Below are 20531 nucleotides of genomic sequence, written 5' to 3'. Positions count from 1 at the left end.
ATATCCAGCAGTGTTTCAAGGAAGGGAGATATTTGCTTAAATGAAAAGCCCAGACCAAAGTGTGAGATGGTAAATGGTGCTCGAGGGTATACAGCAGTCTAAACGGTGCCCTCTGTTAAAAGAATCAGCCACCTGACTGCTCATTAGTTAGCAGTAAATAACGAGGAATAGCTTGAGGCAGGAGCTCAGAAGTGCAGATGTCCCAGAATATTCACCCAGCTTGTGGTGTCATGAGATCTGTAGTGTCGTGAGGTAAAATACACTTAATCCCTCTTCTGAGTGAAGTAAAGCATTTTACAGTCTTTGTGGAGTCTAGTAATTTCGTATAATCTTTTCAGTGAGGGTATCAGAGAAGAAGAAGCAAGGTCTGTGAGATCAGGCAGTGACTGCATACTTTCCCCCTTCTCCATTGCATCGCATGCCCAAAAGGCATTTAGCAATTAGTGGACACCCCTGGAAATTCCCCCGCTGGGATGCTGCCCCCTCCTCCCTTTCACAAGGTTGTAGGTGATGCATTCCGAATGAGACTGATAACAAATCTGAATTTCTCAGGCGGCTCCTATTCTTTTAATAGGAAGACCAGTATCTCAAACCAGAATCTCCCTGAAAAGGGGGAGTATGGGTGAAGAAGGTAGGCAGTGGCAAGACGTAGGCAAAGCCTGGCTCCTGTTTAACAGTGATGATTTCAATGCAAAGAACTGTGGAAATATATGTGGCTTGTAGAAGTATATATGGCTTGAGTAGAACTTCGTTTTAAAATCCATGGACAGTTTTAAAAAAGGCTGCATCTTGTATCTTTTTCTGTTAAGGCATTTTGATACCTTATGATACTCCTTCTCTTAGAGAGTTCTATAGCAAGGCTGGGTTTCTTTGCTAAATTTTAGGTCGCTTTAGATACTGGGTGCTTTCTAAGATCAGAAGGTATTTGTTGTAGAGTTCTTATAAGCATTTAAGTGACAAAGAAGCTTCAGCCCCATTAAATTTTCGCAAAACCTGGGCTCCTAAGGGCCTGCATTTCCCTTTCCTGAGCATTCCTCCTCCCTTTTTCTGTTTTTGCCACAGTTTGGGTACAGCTCCCCAGCTGTCTGTGGCTGTGTGAAGCAACACTCTTGAGAGGAAGATCAGAATAAAGATGAAAGTCAAGGTCTGTTCTCCGTGCCTAGCCTGATGCAACACCCCATGCACTGGTGAGTAGGAGTGGGTCTTGTCTGGGTCTGTTCTGGCTTCTCTCCACCTCCTTGACCTTTGGGCAGTGCATCAGAGCCTAAGCTCCAGTTGGTCTCACCCCCTCTTGTATCAGGTGTCCTCTTATGTCACCCTCTCCCTACAGCTCACAGCAGTACCTGCCTTGATGTTTCTTTGATGTGCCCAGCTTAGCCTCATACCAGACAGCCCCTGTGAAGGTGTCTGCGCAGGAAGGTACTCCAGGCAGACTCCAATGCCACGGCTGTTACATGCTTTTCAGTCATTGGCAGCTATAATCATTGCCTGGGGGGGTACTGGTTGAGGTCCCTGCCCCATTCACAGTAGGTTTCTTACCTCCTCCTTGCAGCAATCTGCCTCTACTTGTGGCCTATTTACCATGCTTTGTGTGTTCGTTATCTGAACTAAGATGCTGACCTGAACCCTGCTTATCCCTGCCTTCTTACCTTCCAGCGCTGTGTCAAATCCTTTTTGCTGAGAACATAAAACATTTTTTCTGTGGTCTGAAAAATCAAACAAACACTGCCTGGGAGCTACCTAAAACCCGTAACCAAGGGGTTTAAATTAGGAAGTGTTCAGTAGAGGAAGAGCTTAAAAACGTAGGCCTAGGCTGCAAGACCAGGTTCTTTCTTTTGTTCCTGTAGACTTCTCATGGATCTCAACATATATGCCAAAGGCAGGGGGGACATTTGCAAACAGATGGGAAGCTGGGCAGTAGTGTGAAAGCATGTGGAGAAGAGGATGGATGCCACTGCTGAGGGTACTCTGCCAGGGAGGGATAAATCTGGCTGTGTCCTCCCTGTCTATGCTGGTCTGTAGCCATCCTCGTTCTTGGCATCTTTTCCCCTGCTGATGCCAGGGTCCTGCATGTGCTCAGAAGCTTTTGTCTGCCCTGGGGGTCCAAACTCAAAGGTAGAGGGGTTCTCCACCAGATGACCTCTGAATGGCAACAGCCTGGGAAAGGCTGCTGTGCAGCTGCTCTGGGGATATTAAACTGTGAGAGAACTGATCTAGCACTTTTTATGCCCATTAAACTTTCATATTCTCTGTCTCTTTCTCTGTCATGCATTTACAGGTATAGAGATTTAAAAAGAAAGTGCAAGTGGAAAGAGAAGTGGGAAATCCAGCCTCAATAAACTCTCCATAAAATCCACAAATTAAGAGCAAGTACATCATGAAAGCATATTAGTCAGAGAGCTATAAATTCCGGCAAATTGATTGTCATATATAATCAAAACCATACTATAATATATAATAAGTTGGAATAAATACCGCAAACCAACCTCAGGCTGTAAATGTTTAAGATTAGCCCTTCATACCACATATACCTGAGGTATAAATAAAGAAAGCAGGAGTGTTTAAAGAAAATAGAAAAAGAAAAGGGAAAAAAGGTGAGTGTCCTAAAAATGGGGGTTGAAATGAAAATGTGATCCTTTGAGGTTACACTTAGAAAAGGACTGCAAATCACTGGATGGCTTGAAAGGTTTTCAGAGCATAGATGTGTTTTCATGCACCGCTTAACAGTGACTGGTCTCCTGTTCTTGAGCTGAACCCATAAAGAAGCTTCTAATGATGGTCCTCAAAGAGTGTGTGTGGAGGTGACAAATGCCATGGGTGGCTGTGACACAAGGTGTGCCTTGAGCAGTGAGCACAGCAGTGCCTTGACTTGGTCAGGAATGGTTGGAGACCATCAGCTGGGACTGCAGGAGTCCAGCTGGCTGCAGTACCGCTTCGGCCATGTCCCAGACCTGCCCATGCTCCCTGGGTGCTCCTTTACACCCACAGTAAGCTGCAGTGCCTGGGACACCTCAGTTAAGGACGGCCTCATTCACAATGATGGGATATCTCCAGGAGCTACCTCATGGTTTGCGATGCTCACCAGGACCTGCTAAATGCTGATGAGTTGATGGGTTTCAGATCATTTGTTAAATTATTGTGTAGGCTTTTTTGAAGCTAAATATTTCTTCTAACCTTCATAGTTAGCATACGGTCCTAGTAGCCCAAAGCTAGCAAGGGCCTGTATTTAATGTGCAATTCTTTCTATGTGCAATCTGAAATTACCTGACAAGGATTCCCAGTGCCCAGCCTAGAAGCTAGTTTCTTCTTTATTTAGTATATATTCAGTACTAGTTGCCCAAGGTGCCCTCCTGTCTGTGTTATTAACATGATATAGGCGTCTGGTTTCCCATATCATATGTGTGAAATTTCTTTTCTCAGGACCTGAGCAATCTGAGTCTAACCCTTCAGTGGGAAAGATGTTTAAACATCGTGGCACTGGGCCTTCCCCTAGCTTAAAAGCATAACCTACAGTGCTGCCTCCCAGCCAGAGGAGCATCTGCATTAAGGACACTTCTGGATTAACCAGTGATTAATTATGTCAAATGGGAGGGGCAACGAGTGAAATCATACGGAGAAACCGATGGGAATGGCTGGCAGCAGGACAAGGCAACCCGCAGGATGGCTGGGCTGAAGATGCCAGCCCTGGTCCCATGTGGAGGTCTCCCAGCCTGTCTGCCTGAATCCATGCCAGGGCCAATGCTGACTGGGAAGCAGAAATCTGTTGGGGCTACGGTCCGGCTGGTGCAATGCAAATGAAATCAGGAGGCTGGTAAAAGGGAATGCGACCTCACCTGAGCTGCGGGCACCAACTGCATCACCTTCCCAAACGCTTACCTGAAGCGTTAGGCAGTTTTCATTCACATGGAGCCCGAATTGCACGGTGTTTCCTTCTGTCAGTAACTACTGCCAAAGCCCTTCAGGTGAAGATAGACTTGAGAAGCGTCCCGAAGCTGCCCGAAACCTGATACTTCCTTCCTGGCGGGATTCGAGTCCCGCTGTCAATAGCGTGTCAGTGCCGAACGGAAGCAGCGATGTTTACAGAATTAACAAATGGACTTCAAGTTAAACACTGGGCGTTTGTGAGGCAGCTTTTTGTTCCCCAAGCAGTGACCAGTCTGCCCAGATTACTCGCAGGTGAACGTTCTGCTATGCTTTCTGGACTGACTTATTCTAACGTCGTGTCATTTTTAATTGCTTTTCTTGAGAAAGCATGCTTGCCACTCCATCCTGTTAGCCTCCTTCGGGTGCTCTCCATGTTAACCTCTTCCCAAGGCCGCATTCACCATTCCTAAGTCACACACATTCCTTTACTGACTTCAGTTCCTGCAGTTGGGAATGCGAAGTTGTATTCTGCATGTGGCATGTGCTCTGCAGTATTAAACTCCAAGCTTGCATAGAGTACAAGACTAAATTGTACAGACTTTTTCATACTGGGCCCTGATCCTGTGAAGAAGTACATTCTGCACGTATTTCAAGCAGTCTTTCTCTCTTCCTGCAGACAGGAAGCTGTTCAACAGGTGCCTAAAGCCTCACAGAACTGGGACTTGCAACGTGTAAATCCTGCAGCAAGAAGGTGAAGCTTCTATTGCAAGACGCCCTTGGGACGGTGCAAAGCAGAAGGCATCTCCCTATCTGCCAGCGTGGTGTGTGCCTGCCCCGCTTTGTTAGACCCCCATGCTCCCTCCAGCCACTGCAAAATTGGATGCTCCCAGTGCTCACACCCAGGTACGTCTCAGGGGATCCCTGAGTGGGTACAAAGCCTTGGCAGGAGTGGGCCCCCTCTGCTCGTCATCACTGCTAACCATTTGGGATGAAGCATGCTGAAAATGATGTTGCTGGCAAACCCAGCTATAGCTGGTGGACTGGATGTACATCCCTTGTTTCAACAACTAGCAAATATGAAGTTGGAGGAGAGGGCAGGAAAGGATCCAGAACTGAAATGAATGTTATTGCTTTTCAGTAAGCTAACAGGACTCCTTGCAACAGGATCAAAATAGATGTTTATCTGCTCTTATGAAAAAAAAAAAGAGAGGAAAAAAAGAAAAGGGGGTGCTGCTGCCAAGGCTTATGATGAAGAATCTATATTATTGCATTATTTTGGTTAAACACTGTTTGTCACGTTTTTCCTTTTAGTCTGCACCATTAAATGTAAAAAGCAGATCTATCAGCATCTAATGTTTCTTCAAAACGCCATGTAGTGTCTAGAAAACTGAGCTATCAGACATGCTTGTCATGTACACATATTTTGTTATTAGATGTGTTCGGGCATGAATTTTGGCAGGGTTTATTCACAACTATCCTGAACTTTTCTTGACACCTTTTATGGCACGTAATACATCTGCAACTCAGGGCTTGGTAAGCCCTTAACTCTTTAATTATGAGCCTAGAAACTCCCTTCCTAATTATTGTCCTATAAGCATCATGATCTAATTCTCATGCCAAAGCCCAGAAATTCACGCTGCAGGTGCTTCGCTTTGTTTGGCTGCCTTTTGCTTTTTATGGTGTCAGGAGAGTAGTGTACGCTCTGCATTCTTGTGTCAGTGTAATCCTGGAGCAGTTTGCATTTGCTTGCTAGCTGACCTGACTGATACCTTGCATTTGTCACTTTCTCCTGCATCTTTTCCTCCACCTAAGGACAGTGCTCAGCTCTCACACAGTGCATGCCATTCAGACCAAGTTTAACCAGAGGACTGATTTCCTCCTGTAAAGTGTTAGGGTTTAGTACTGGGATTCATACAGTGCAAAGAGATGCCAGAAACCTTTTTAAAGTGAGTTGGGTTCATATAAGTGCTATAGAAAACAAAAGAGTAAGACTTACATAGCTGACGTGTCTAACGCTATGTAAATCCCATTTTACCCTACAGGGAAACTGAACTGGAAGCTGGCTCAGTGTCTTGCTAAAGGCCACAGAGGTTATCGGTACCGGAGAGTGAACAGACCCACCAATCCCAAGTCTGTAGCCTCTGTGTGATCACTTTGAAAGCTTCATTTCCTTTTATTGGACTGATTTTAATGAGAATAATGAAACAGGGAATTCTTCTCTCTTTCTTAGGGCCTGAGGGAGGAAGTCAGGAAAAAGCTTGTCTGATGATTTAATTACTTTAATAAAAGAGGAATTACCTACCAAGATATTTCTGTGAAATTTCTATAGAGATGCATATGTTTTATTAAATATTAAGTTAGAAAGCAAAGATGCAGCAACCTACAAAAACCTAACAGACAATTCTGTCTTTCCAAAGTATGCGCAAGTCCTACCTACTCATGCCATGCTTATTTATGAAATCATTCACATAGAATTTTATGTAAACCTAAATATCTTTAAGCAAGGATATTTTGCTTTCTTAGGCTCTAGGCAAAAGTTATGCACTTCAGTGCTAAATATATTTCTGTTCCTTTTCATATTCATTCAGCACATATATGAAGTTGATCATCTTACCAAAAAAAAAAAAGGTTTCTGTTCTTCCTTAAATCTGGAGTTGCTAGCATAGCCCCAACAGGGTCTTTCTGTAGCCTTTCAGAACACGTACAAATGGTGCAAGGTGTTAAGAGATGCAGGCCGCGAGGCCAAGAAGTTTAATGATGGATTTATTATTGAAAAGGGTATGCCGTTTTCTGAAATACCAGTTGAACTTCAGGCTCCTCTTAAAGTTGTTGTTTAAAGAACAGAGTTCAGTATTGAAATAGTCTGTGCTATCTCCAGAGAGGAACTCGAAGGACCCTTCATGGGTGACAAATTACATAAGACTTCCAAATCAAGTTGTAAACTTTCTCTCCTGGTAAATAACAATCATCAAAACCATGTAGCTGTTCCCCAGGTTTATACACTGAAAGTGAGAGGCCTTAAACTCCATCAAAATTCCAGACCGAAACAAACCCAAACTTTCGGATTAGTTCATACTTGGATTTGAATTTAATAATTTGGACTGATTTCTAAAGCCATACTGGTTTTGCAATAGAAGCTTTGCTTATGGCTGTATTTCTCCAGGCTGACAATTCCTGATAAAGCATTCGGAGGTTCAAGATCAGCACCACCTGGAAACTTGTTTAAAAGAAGCAAAGTATTTCCCTACCTCTTCCCATGCAGCTGAGTAATTACTTCAAGCCTGATGTCTTTGTGTTAAATGGCATTGCTTCAAACTCTGTGCATGTCAAGCAGCAGAAAGCTCGGGGAGTTTGAAAGGTTATCGCTGTTTCTCTTTGAATTCCTGTGTACTGAAACCCTTCCGAGATGGCTGCCTACTGCAAATCATTGTTTGACAGCTTCACTCAACTTCAAGACTTGTCAACTCAGGGAGCAATCTGACAGCTCTCAGGCAATAAAGTAAACAAGGGATTTGGAGCGTCAGAGAAGGAATGCTTAAAATCATTCCTAATATTTCTCCTATTCATAACATGTCACCAAGCCAGTGAAGTTATGAAGGCAGCAAGTCTCAGCTTCTTACACATCCCAGGTGGCATTTGCAGGGTGAGGAAAAGCTTGGGGGAACCCTGGCAACCGGCTTCCACCAGGTATCATCTAGATTTGTTCCACTGATGGTATTCCTGGTAACAATGAAAACTCAAGGCATTCTTCTTCAGATGGATGTTTTCTCAGACATTCTCAGACCGTATGTACCAGCCTGAATTAAAAGGTGATTCAATACTGGTGGAAGCAAAGCCTCGTTTAACAGCAGCTCTTTAAAACCAAAGATGACCACGTTGTAAGTTTTCTGTGTAGTAATATAGTTAAGGGATACTTCTTTCATAGCAGCCACGAAACCTGCAGACACTTTGGTTGTACAAACGCTCGGATGCAGAATCTTGTCTGTAATGGTGCTGGAAGCTGCTGGGGGTTGATCACTCCATGGATTTGACCACTTACGTTTACAGACTTACAACTTGCACATGAAGTAGCAGGTAACTTTTCTGAAGCAATCACTTTTATAGGGTCTTGCCTTTGTGGAAATTACCTGAGACACCTTAAACAGCCTGCTTTTTTGCAGGATGCTGAGCCCAAATTCTGATAACATGGCTATGTTGATGCATCACCAATGGAATGCTCAACATTATTAGCAGCTTTTAAGAATGTAACCTGGTTCTTTGGCTATTTTCCTGTGTATGTTTCTGTATTCCTATTGGGGAATAATTTGATACAAAACAAAGTATGGAAAATCTGACCTAATTTTCACACTAGTGTGACTGTTCCCTGCACATCTATTTTGAGAACTCCTGCTGGTAACACACCTAGAGCTGACCCCTTTGTTAACTGTGTGGCATGTGCGTGACAATAAATTACCCGTTGTCATTATTGAAAATGACTAATGGCCTCTTAGCCTTTTAGGACATTATTTAAAAGTCATTTTTCTAAAAGAAGAACTATATTCCCTCTTGAGGTAATGCTTTTCTTTTCTTTCCACCCCTTTAAATAACTGCATTAACTGTTGCTGCTCTGTGCTATTATATGTGGTTTTCCAGTTACAGTAGCTGCTGTGCAGCAGGCTTGCAATCACAGCTAAATTGTGTTCTGATTCTTTTCCTAATAAGGACACCTAACTGAACACCCAGCTCAGGTAAATCTCTGTAGCTGTGTTTCCAATGGATCTAAGCTGCTATCGACTAGCGATAACGTTTAGGGGTAATGTTAAAGATCTTCATTTACTGCAGTATTACAACTCCATTAATTCACATTTTAAACTGAGCCCTGAACAAATGCACTTCAGCAGCCACTTGTGCTTGCTAAAAGATTAAAGGCTCTGAATCATGTGAAGAAAGGAAATCTTTATAGGTTGCTAGCTAATGGTTGTTTTCTTTACTGTTAGAGTCAGTGAATTGAATTGTAATGGACTGGGTTGACTCCACATAAGGAAATTACAAAGAACAGGATCATTTTTTTGCAGGTGAAAATGTCACTCATTCTGGAAGTCAGCTTTACGCTTCAAAAAGGCTGGACTGCAAAATCAGATTTGAAACTCTGATGGGTCTTTTTAGCATGATATTGTTTGCTTGTTAATCTGTCCTGTACGTTGCATTAGCAGCTCAAATAGCTGTAAATGTAGTTAGTTTGAGATCAGACATGGAGGTGCAGGTAGTACTTCACATTATGCTGCGACAATGTGGGATACGTGGGATCTCCAGCTCGCAATGCACATGAATCAAGGTCAAGGGCACACACAGTGCTACCAATGTGCAAGTAAAAATTGATCAGAGGAGTAAAACTGTGTTCTTTTGCAGTGTTCCTAAGGCTTATTTAGCCTAAGCTGTATTCATGGATTTATGTCTTGCTGCTACTGTCATGACAAACTCAGGCACATCATAGCAGCTCAGACTAAGTGGCAGAAGGGCAGAGAATGTTTCCATGGCTAAAACTGCCCTGTCTGCGTAAAGCTAGACAGAGAGTGATGGGAGTTAATCACTGAAACATGAACAGACAGGACTAGCTTGTCATAATAAGAAGCTATCAAATCACAGCTCTGTTAAACTCCTCAATGTTTTATCATAAGCAGCTGTCAAACTCTTATAATTTCATGATTAATACATTACAGAGTGATTTCCTCCCTCATACTGTTGCCTGTAGGGTTTTTTTTTAACTGGAGGTGGGTTTGGTAATTTATTTAAAGTGAGCTGCAACTCTGCATGTGTATGTACGCAAATGTGTGAAAAAGCACATATTTTCCTCCTTTAAAGAGGAAATAATTCTCAGGCCTGGCTCCATGCATAGGAGGGGACCGCTCCGCACATCCTGCCTTTCATCGTGCCCCTTGGAAGGCAAAGAAGTAGGGTTGCAAGCACTGTTGAAACCTAGTGTTAAGCTAGACAAACCTAATTCACTGTATCTCCCCATAGTAACGTCTGTGAGTAGTGTCACTGAAATAGCTTCAGTGTCACCTATTCCTGTGGAAAAAGAGAATGGAAAGGAGTTATCACTGATTTGTGCATAGACAAAACTGAGGGTGAAAGAGAGAGTTTAATTATTGCTAAGTCTTTCTCATCATGTTTTCAAGTGAAGGAAAACATGCAGGACAGCTGCTTTTCCAAGGGATGTCTGGGGCTGCTGGTGCACTGTTATAAAAGTTGTGAACCAAACGAGGAGAAACAAGATGGCCATTAAATAACTCAAAGCTCTGGACACCAAAAAGCTTCTGGGCTGTCCCTGAGAGCCCCCTGCTATGCCCCCTTGGGCGCTAGGAGCCAGTGACTTGAGGTATTTGCATGTTTCACTTGAACTGCAAGTAGTGCCCTTGGAAATCACTGCTAAACAACAGGTATTACAGGCTGTAATAACGACTGAGCTGCTCTTTGCTATCGTGGACTCCAGCCAGCACAGGATTGCCATCTTTTGGGAGACATTTCAAATCAGCCTGCAGTCTGAGGCTTTTTTGGACTTGCGGCTTTATGGATTTGCTTGTTTAAGACTGTTGGTGTTTGCTTTAAGTTTTTAAGCAATAAAATAATAATAATAATTTTTAAAAAGCTTTGAAGAAAACTGCTGCCAATGTCTGTTTCATTTGGAATTTCTAAAGAGGTTTCTGAGGAGGGCTCCTTCGTGACAATATAATTAAGCAATGAGACATGACAGCTAGTCATTTCAGGGTTATTATTGTATGCCTAAGGTGGCATTGCAGGCATGAGGCTGAAGGGCGAGTGGCTTTAATCACCCATTAAGTGCAATAATCCCTTTGATACGCACTGTCTGGAAAGACTTATAAAAAAGGTATTTAGGAACAATATTAAGATGAACAGACAAACTGGTGAAGGCACCAGGCGTGAATATTGATGTGGTTATAACATCACTGACAGACACACTAAAAGGTCTATTTGTGTCATGTTTTCATCATTAAAAGCACCCTGAAGGAATGACATTTAATAAGAAGTAAAATATTGCAAGGACTTCTTTGATATTTTTGGTGTTTTTCATCCTTAAATATTTGTTTTATATACTTTAGGCATAGATCACATGGACTTTAAAGTGAATCAGCTCATCTCTGCAGTACGGCTGGATAAAAATGCAGATGGTAGACAATGATACGGTGCCTGTCTATAGCAGTGCAGTCCTATCCTAAAATCAGTTAATCTGTGACCCACAATTCTAGCTCACTTCAGTACCTTTGCCTGGCACTTTGCTCCCAAGGGAAGCAGCTCTTCCGAAGGAGAGAGTTCCTTCATCCAGCATGTGAAGATGTGTGGTTTCCACATCTGTTTGAGCTTGTAGAGCTGGGAATTGAGCTATAGTCTTCAATGGTGATACAGAGATAGATGCCAAACTGCCAAGCTACTTCATTGACTTAGTAAAATATTTTGACTGGTTCTAAAGGAAGGGCATAAAACGTGGTTGTTTTCATACGAAATGGGTTATGGAAAGACAGTTTTTCAAAGAAATGTAATTGTGTGAATTTTTGAAATGTGAAGTTTTATGCTATTATGCCACTAAGTGGAGAAATCCAGTGCCAACAGAAATGTTGGTAACACGTTCGTTGTATTTGCAGTTCTGAAAAGGTTTGCTTTTCCTTGCCCCCCTTTATGTGTATTAATGCATTAAAATAATCATCCAAATGTAAATATGAGGGATTAAAATATTTGCTATGACTCGATATAATTGCCCTGCGCTGTGGAAAAGAGTATTTTGCTGAATTGGCTTTTGTGTGAACTTAGGTGATGTTTGCCTATTTTCTGCTGTGTACAAAAAGCTTTGCCCTTTATTTGAAGCCTGCTTTGACCGTGTAATTACCATGCTCCAATTTCCATTTGGACAATCAAGGTTTCTCCTGTCAGGCCATTTGAGTACACATGGGCTGAACAATTAAAATCTTCCTGTTGTGGGTGCATGGGGGATGTTGTGGGGATTTTGTTTCAGGAAAGAAGAGGGATAAAAAATGTAAAACTGAAAATGAAAATTGATGAGAATTGGACCTATGTTTTGCCTTTCAAGGAAATTTATGGAAATGCAGCATAGCAGGGCTGTTGTCACTGGTTGCCTTCAAAGGAGAAACCCAAAATGAATTCTTTGAACAATATTTAAAGATTTAGACTTAAAAAAAAAGACAAAAGTCAACAAAATTCGCTCCAAAGAAAGGGTTAAAAGAAATCTGCAGAAATTTCCCTAGGGACAGGATAGTCTAGTTTTGAAAAAAGTCATTGTTATGCTAGTAATAGGATACGCCTTAAGCTTGTTCTTAAGTCTTATTTTCTTTACTGCAGGTTGAGAAAGTTTCTCTCCATCCAGTTCCATGCAGTTGTTCTGGAAAGGAATGGCAAAGCTGTGCAAGGCTTCACAATGAAAAAAAACCCTCTTCCTGTAAAGGCAAGACCCTGCCAAAATAAATAGAGGCTGCAGCAAACGGTACAGATGGTCATTTCTTTTAAGCACGTGTGTATGTATTGTATATAATATGAGCATATATGCGTAGTGTATATATGGGTGTGTATTAACATGAATTTGCATACATATCAGTATATTTTTTAAAATATACATTCTGGAGCCTATATAATCAGTGCAAGCGTTCCTGGAAACTGGGCTCTTAGCATTGAAGTTCATCCTGTAGAATGCTGAGATGAAGATTAACATGCTGCGATACAAAAGCTAATTTCTTAATAACGATAAAGTTACCGAAAGCAACGCAAGCTCCTGATGCCTGAAAGAGCCAGATGAAAATGGCATGGTCTAGTGATTAGAAGGTTTTAGGAGGAAATAATGCTTTTCTTGTCGCTGGGCTGCGTTGGCAGAATGAGTGCAGCAGCTGGAACGCATATGCAGAGTGTTTACTGGAGCGACTCTTACACTTTCAGACAGAAGGAAATCCTGTGCAGGATTGGAAAGCGCAGAGAGCTGTCACCAGGGAATAGGCTGTCTGTGTGTCTCCATGAAATAAAAGCTGTGCGGACGACAGAGCCTGCAGTGGGCACTTCCTGCCCCCTTTGCTGCAGCAGTTCATGATTCCTTTTTCTTTCGGCCCCTGTTTTATTTATTTATTTATTTTGCTGGAAGATATTTAATCTACTGGTATTATCAACAGAAATGCCGATGAATCAGGATTTGCTTTGTATCAGACTTTAAAAGTATGATTAAGTAGGGGATGTTTTTTTGGTTTTGTGTTGGGTTGGTTCGTATGTTTGTTTGGCAAAAGGAGAACCTGGAAACCTTGTCCCTCAGCTTGCATAGGCTGATCTGTCTAGATTAATAAGAGGTTTGATATGACTTGGGATGGGTTTTGTTGCTTGTTTGGGTTTTTTTTTCCCCCAAAGCTGTGTAGCTTTCTAACTACTATGAATGCATTTAAAGCAGTGGCAAACCCCAGCAACTAAAAAGCTGCAAACACAAGGTGTGGTTTATTGTTTGCTGATGAGCAGTACCTGCTAATGAGTAAGAAAACATGTTAATTATCCAAATAAGTTTTAAAAGCTGAAATTAATGATGTGTTTATGTGACAGATTTGTGGGAGGGATTTCAAATATAATCATCATCAATCTGGCTACAGCCAAAATAAATTTTATGAAAAGTAAAACAAACTGTTGCACAGACAAAGTAGGCCTTCGGGGGCTCATGTAATAATCTGTTTTCTTATTGAGCTGTGTATAATATTTCTGTTCATTTCTTGTCCAGATAGGATCTCAGTATATATAACATTGCTGTTAAAGCTAAGAAGAGTCAACAGATGCCACTACCCAAAGGAGAGGGGAGAAAGAAATGAAGAAAACAAGAAATGCAGACATACAGTTTTTGTGTCAAATGAAGAAGCTGTGCCCCGATAAACGTGTCAGGCATGGTGCAATTGTAAAGGTAAGCATTAAACGGATGAGCTTTAATGTCGGGATGGTAACTTCTCACAGGAATATGTGACTATGTTGGGGTGTACGTTCCAGAAACCACAGATGCTGCTGTCACTACTAATAAAATTATTACGAGGTTCCAACTTTTTGGTGAAGTTCCTGTGTATGTTCTCTCTTTTACTGAATGGAAATGTCACATTTAATCAGATGAAGGGGAGAGGTGAGGCCCCCATTTCAGAAGCATGGAAGCAAAGTGGCCAGTAGTCCCAGTCAGCCCTAATTGCTCTGGCCTGAGCTCAGTGCCATGCAATGGATGGGGGAAGATGTGCTGGTGTTCAGGTGATGGTGAATGTTTTTTGGTGCTGAGGTTCTGAAGGCTACTGCGCACAGCAACTGACTCCCAATGGACCTGCTCCATTAATTGGTATTGCTGATGAGGAAAGGCTTAAATTCCTACTTGCACCAGTTCCAGTAAAAATGCATCAGTCACTTTTGATTCTTTTCTTGATGCTTTTCTGCAAATATGTTTTAAGGACATTTTTGCCAGAGAAAGGGCTTTTGGGTTGAGCTAAAGCCATGTCACAATCTTTCATTCACAAGTTCAAATGCATTACATCCAGCTGCCAAAAAATATCTGCTTTGGCATCACTGTCCAGCTTCTCTGTTCCCATTATTGCTTTCCAGCCAGTGTAATGGGAGTATGTGGCTGTCATTCAAACAGATGAAAACCTTTGCCATTGAAAATATGTCAAGGGGTGCCTGTTTTTTAAAGGAAATACATCCCTTCCTACTATTGCATGGTTTCTTGATCAGATAAAACCCATCTTGTGTTAAATTAAATGCGCTGCATTCTGACCCAACAATAACAAAATCAAACCCACTCATTGCCAAGTATCATAAGCTCTTAAAATACATTCAGACACTGCGATGATATTAATAGGGAAGCAGATATCAGGTTTCAGCCGACAAAGCAAACCACACGGTGGAACACGAGAAGTACTGTGCTTACTGACTTCAGAACAATATGGAAGACAGAAGCCCTATCAAAAATTATACTAATAATCTAATGCTGTACATCTATATGGAAACTTAGTCTGGAATATCTCAAAGGTGCTTCACAAAGGGAGACGTTTTTATCTTATCTCTCCATCTAGGTGTCTGAGGGAAAGAGTTTAAGCAGTTTGGATTCATATTTCAGAAAAAGCATTTTCCAAGGTGTGTCTTGGCAAATGCTCTTTAAGAAACTAGGTCATATTGCAGCAAAAAGACACAACAGTCAGTGGGGAAATTGCTAAATCCCACCAGAATTTGGTGAGACACCAGACAAAGCTTCAGTGTCTGCTTGCCCGCTTCTTAAGCTTTCCTGTTGAACATCTCTACTAACATATTTAAGAGTATGAAGGGATACCGGGATGGACTTTTGGTCTTATCTGCTGTGGCTGCTAGTGACAGACCTGGGAATAAAGCTTGGCCTGCGCTTTCCAAGTCTGTAGTTATCATAGGTAAACATGCATCCACAATACATAATCTGCTGACATATTGGTAATCAGTTTTTTAAAAGCTAGTGAGAAATCTTGTTCAGACGTTTTTATATGATTAACAGGAAGGCTGATATCTAGATCATACCTGCTCTGAGAAGGAATATAACTGAGCTCTATAATGTTTTAATCAAAAGAGTGGACTATGGAAATAAGCTTATTCCAGTTCTGGCAGCTGCATGGTGATTTCTGACAACACGGTTGCAGTTGCGTCAACAGTTTCCCTGGCCATACCTATAACCTTGGAGGGTGTTCTGCTCCTCAGAGGGGGTATACCTTTCTTTCTGGATCTCGGTAAGAAAGGCATTGCTACAAATAAAGTAATGTCATTGCTTTAATAATAATAAGATAGAAATAGGAAGAGGAATATAGATAGTGTGTAGATCTTATCTCCCTTTGGATGCCAGGAACCCTGCATCTGTGCTGCCTCGGACAGACCCCAGGTAGACAGCCAAAACATGCTGTGCACAGTTCCCTCTATGGAGAGGCTCAATCTCCCTCCCATGCCATGGTGCCTTTATTCAGCATAACAGACAAAACCATCTTGCTTGTCTTGACAGGTAGGAGTGTTATCTCTTTCCCTCTGTCCACCAGAGCATATCTAGCTGCATGTATCCAGGAATGATACAGTACATGTTCAGGTTGCACCAAACAAAGCATAGCTTTCCATTTCAGTTGTCTGTGAGATGAATATTATCATCTTTGTGTAGTTATGTCATTTTTGTATCCGGGACAGAACTGTTCTCCTTTCCTTTTTACTTAACCTGTTGTAACACCAGACCTCAGCACACGGCCAGAGAACTTGCTAACAGAAGGCAAACCAGTCTTGACTTCCGTATTAAATCTGCAAGGTTATGCAATAGTATACATTATGGACATCCAGAATTGTCTGCTTCCTGCAATCTATGTTGTAGGCTTATTGATAATAATGATTTTATATTCTGACTTATAAAATCTTGAGTGTTGCATTACTGTAATTGCATGCTCATGATAGGTCTTGGACCAAACTCATGGAAATAATGGAAGAATTACAGATAGGTTAAGTACTAAGGAATTGTTGGTTCAGCGGACATTGGTAACCAGACTAAGCTAATCTGTAGACCAGTTAAGGCCATCCAGCACAGGAGGTTCACTCATTACTGGAAAGTTAAGGAATTGTGTAAATTGAATTTAAGCTCATTTATGTGATGTCTTCTGTGGGTTATCAAAATGTTGTCTTCAATTGTTTTGATGAACAGCTACCAAAAGGATGTTCCTGGGAGTGTCTAGGGTCCAGGCAAGACTACATAACCTGGGTGCCCAGATATTTATCATGGAAATGGACTCTCTAGGTATCACTGTGCACCTGTGACCCCAGAAAGGAAATAGAAAACTTTGTAGGAAATCTGTCCTTGTGCTTTGTTTGAGTTCTTTCTGTTAATGGGCTTAAGTGCTGCTGCTATTATGTAAACAGGAATTAAAACACAGGTTGTATAAATATCATGCATTTGAAACATTGAGTGAATTTGGTTCACTGTCAGTGATTGAATGGCCTCACTGCTTGATATCAACCAACTGTGCACAGAACCAGACACAGACAATGGTTTTCTCCTGAGCTATAACATGTTGATGTGTGCAGAAAATCTGTATTTGTGTACATATTCTTTTTACAACAGGGTAGAATACAGTGGGTACTGCTGATGGGATGTGACCCCATGTCACATCATCTCTGCCTCCAACCAGAGCTTATTTCCATTACAGGGTACTGTACCGCAGAGGCAAAGTGGTGAGTCTGACCTGGTGGGCTGATGTTCTGGACAAGGGAGTTTTGTGCACACAGATTGTATAGGTTCCATCTGATTGACAGCCTTTGCACACCCTGGCAAGTAATTTGCAGCTTTCCTGAGTGTCACCCTCAGGATTGCCAGTCTTTAGCTGGTTTAAAGCAGTGTCCTTGTCATTTGCTTCCTGTCACTGGTTAAAGTTTCCTAAGTGTTAACATGCTTGTATTTCAATGTCTGCCTAAGAGAGATGTAAACAGAAGTGCCAAGTTCTATGGCAAATCCCTAATTCTTCTGTGCATCCTTCGTTAGTGAAAGGTTGCTCTTAAGAACAAAAGAGAACTGTTTCTAACATGTTTACTTTTGCAAGCAATGCCTCTTCAGCATCCTTTTTTTATTACTCTTATTGATTTATATTTAAATGGGGCAGGGGGGAGTGTTCTTTTCCTGTAGGTTTTCCCTGTGGCTCAGTTAACTTTGGCAGCACCTATGCATCACTGCCAACAACACTTTGGGGATATTGGGTTATGCCAACACATCCAGATTCTGCCATAGTACTGATGATGTCTCCAAAAAGAGGCCTGGATACCTTTAGTTCTTTCAGCACATTTCAGCTCACCTCATTGCCTGTGGAGTTTATTCAGACACTATCTTAGACTTGCACAAGATGAGGGTTCTTTTCATTAGCTCCTCCATGCCTTGTCCAATCTGGCTAATCCTTAGTTTATGTCTAGGTATTTGTTGAATATATCATTGTTTCTTTTTCTGATATGCAAAGTGGTGAGGTTTACAAGCTTTTTCTCATAACCTGACCAAGGCTTTGATGCTGGTTGTGTAGTCTTTAAGGCAGCGTTAACGGCTTGTGTGAAGGGACTCAGTTCTTCATAGATTATTATGGCTGGCTATAGCCCAGGGCAATAAAATTCAAGACAGGTCAGCCTAAGGTCTTCAGAAAAATAGTTTGCAAGTAGATCAACAACTAAGGAACCTGCCTGAATGTGAAAACAAGAACTATAAGTAAATGAAGTAGGTGGTTGAAGTCCAAGTTCCAGGAAAACAAAGCAAAAATAACCCACTCCCCAAATGCTTGCTGATGGGAGAGAAGACACTGGGGACTCAACAAAGGCACAAATTCATGGGTTTTTTTTTTAAATTCATAAAAATAATGCTGTATGCATCATAATTAAATTGTATTTGAAAAAGTCCTGAGGTATACAAATTCACTGCTTATGTATGTGGTGACCATAACAATTGGTGAATTCACCTTCGAATCACTGTATAAACTTCAGCTAACATCCCTCATTCCTATGCCTTTTCACAGCTATCCTGCAAGTTAAAAGAAAGCATGTGTGCTCTCAAAGGTGTGTTTGTGTTGATACATACTTTTATTGAGAAGAATCTACCTTGGGAGGATCCATCACAGTGGAAGACTCCATGGAAAGGAAATCAAGTCTTTTCTCTGGATCATAATCAATGGTCTGCTTCCTCAAGCACTCACAAGGTTAATAAAAGAAAATAGGAATACATGGCACTAATCAGCTGGTGAGGGAGGCACATGTTGGATATTTCACCTTGTTGAGCTGAGATGCAGGTTAAGAAGTAGTGAACTTATGCTTATTTTGCAATAATCAGATATATTTATATCATGCTTATTTTGTACTAATCAGATATTTGTAATCATGCCTAATAAACGAGGAGAAAAATGTGTAAGGGAAGCTATAAATCAGGATCTAAATAGAAGATAATTTTATGCAGTGGATGATACATTAATCAGTATGAAGTTACTATTTTCCTACTACAATTACTGAGCTCAGCCTTTCATTATTGATTGATTTTAAGGCCTGCCAAAGAGATAAATAGCAAAATTAATTCATTTTTTATCAGTTCAGTTAGTTCTTTTTTAGCCATTTACAAGATCCAGCTTATTTTGGTGGCAATATTAGTGGACCTTTCATTAATTTTGTAAGAAAAAAAATGCATAACATTTGTTCATAGGCATGATTTTTGATGTATGGTTCCAGATGTGCGTAAGGAAGCTGTATTGTATGCTCTGAGGTTTTCCTATTGAGCATTTCTGAAATTTCAGAAATGAACACTGAGTAGGTCTAAAAGATACAGTATGGGGTGCATGAGAGATGTTTTTGACACAATAGGGTCAGAGAAGTTAAAGACACGTTCTTTGTTGGCAATTTTGGCAGAAATACTAAAACACAATGTGGGAACTGCAAACCTTATGACATTCAGTAAAATGTGAAAGGCTTCATGTCTGTAATATATGACTTGATGTCATGTATATGAGTTGGTAGCTTTTGCACAATATATAATGAATCTCACTTTTTTTGTCTGAAGCTTGAAAAGATTTTCCCAGTGTAAATAACTCATGCTTAAAGTGCAGTGTGAATTTAAAACCCCCTGCTGTCCACAGGTAAGGAAGTTCATTTCATGATGTTGCAAATAATTCATTCAGTATTCTTAGCTTAATGGCTCCTCGTAAAAATGCAAACCATTTTGAGAAACCTTTGGTATCCAAATGAAGTATGTATAAAGAGAGGTATGTATAAAAAGCAGGGTACCAATTACCCTGCTGCGTCACTGGAACCTGAAGTTCAGTTACAGTTCCCCGTTGCTTTGCTGGGTCTTTTATTTGCTACTCTAGTGTGGGCTTCAATAAATACAGCATAACTACATTTTTCTGCTTTCGTTAGATGAGCTGCCCTGGCTTCCACTGTTGGAATGTAGCCTTGTGTCTTGGGAGGCAGCACTGATGTTTCAGAACCATTTTGGGAAAAGGTCTGTAAACCTTTTCTCTGTGGTTGTGTTCATATTGTATTCAACTATATATCCCTATATTTATATTATATATATATAAAAATATATTTTAGATAATATATATAAATATAAATAAATTTTTTTTTCCCCTATATATTTAGAGAAGTGTGCAGCTCTGATAAATAGAGTCCATTTACCTGAGATGCCCATTTGACTGGGAGAGACAGCAGGGAAAGGACCTAAACAGACAGGACAATGAAGGCACCTAAAAGCAACTGTACCGGATCTGACCAAAGCTTTATGTTCTGAGTGAGGTAAATCCAGAGATAATTCACCTCTGATATATACTGTAGCACAGTTTTAGGAATGGGTACAGCAAAGCTTAACCTGAAACTTTGTTGGAGGAGTGGCAATTAGTGCCACAAAGATGATTGGGGCACTTGGCACATGAGGAAAGGCTAAGGGAGCTGGGACTGTTCAGCCTTTATAAGGCTCAAAGGGTCTTATCCATGTGTGTGCATGGGATAAAGAAGTTGGAGCCAGGCTCTTCTCAGTAGTGCCAGGAGGGGATAGGAAGCAATGGGCGCAAGTTGAAACAGAGGAAAATCAATTTAAACACAAGAAACCACTCTTTTACTGCGAAAACCCTCTAGACAAGGCCCTTAGTGACATGGTTTAG

At 41.2% G+C, this 20531-nt stretch overlaps 1 long non-coding RNA gene across 1 annotated transcript; it reads left to right on the top strand.

The window, feature by feature from the left end:
• The first annotated feature begins 1069 nt into the window (after window positions 1-1069).
• Window positions 1070-13870, top strand: LOC133280620 (uncharacterized). Its single transcript, XR_009747250.1, has 3 exons — window positions 1070-1187; window positions 12217-12389; window positions 13619-13870. It is a non-coding gene; the product is annotated as an uncharacterized LOC133280620 (long non-coding RNA).
• Window positions 13871-20531: the final 6661 nt, after the last annotated feature.

This window comes from Pezoporus flaviventris, unplaced genomic scaffold (assembly GCF_033815535.1).
Source record: "Pezoporus flaviventris isolate CSIRO_AGI_PZ_B2104156 unplaced genomic scaffold, CSIRO_AGI_Pfla_v1 ptg000083l, whole genome shotgun sequence".
Classification (NCBI taxonomy): domain Eukaryota; kingdom Metazoa; phylum Chordata; class Aves; order Psittaciformes; family Psittacidae; genus Pezoporus; species Pezoporus flaviventris.
Note: the sequence above shows the minus strand (reverse complement) of the source record. Positions and strands in the feature narration are given on the sequence as shown.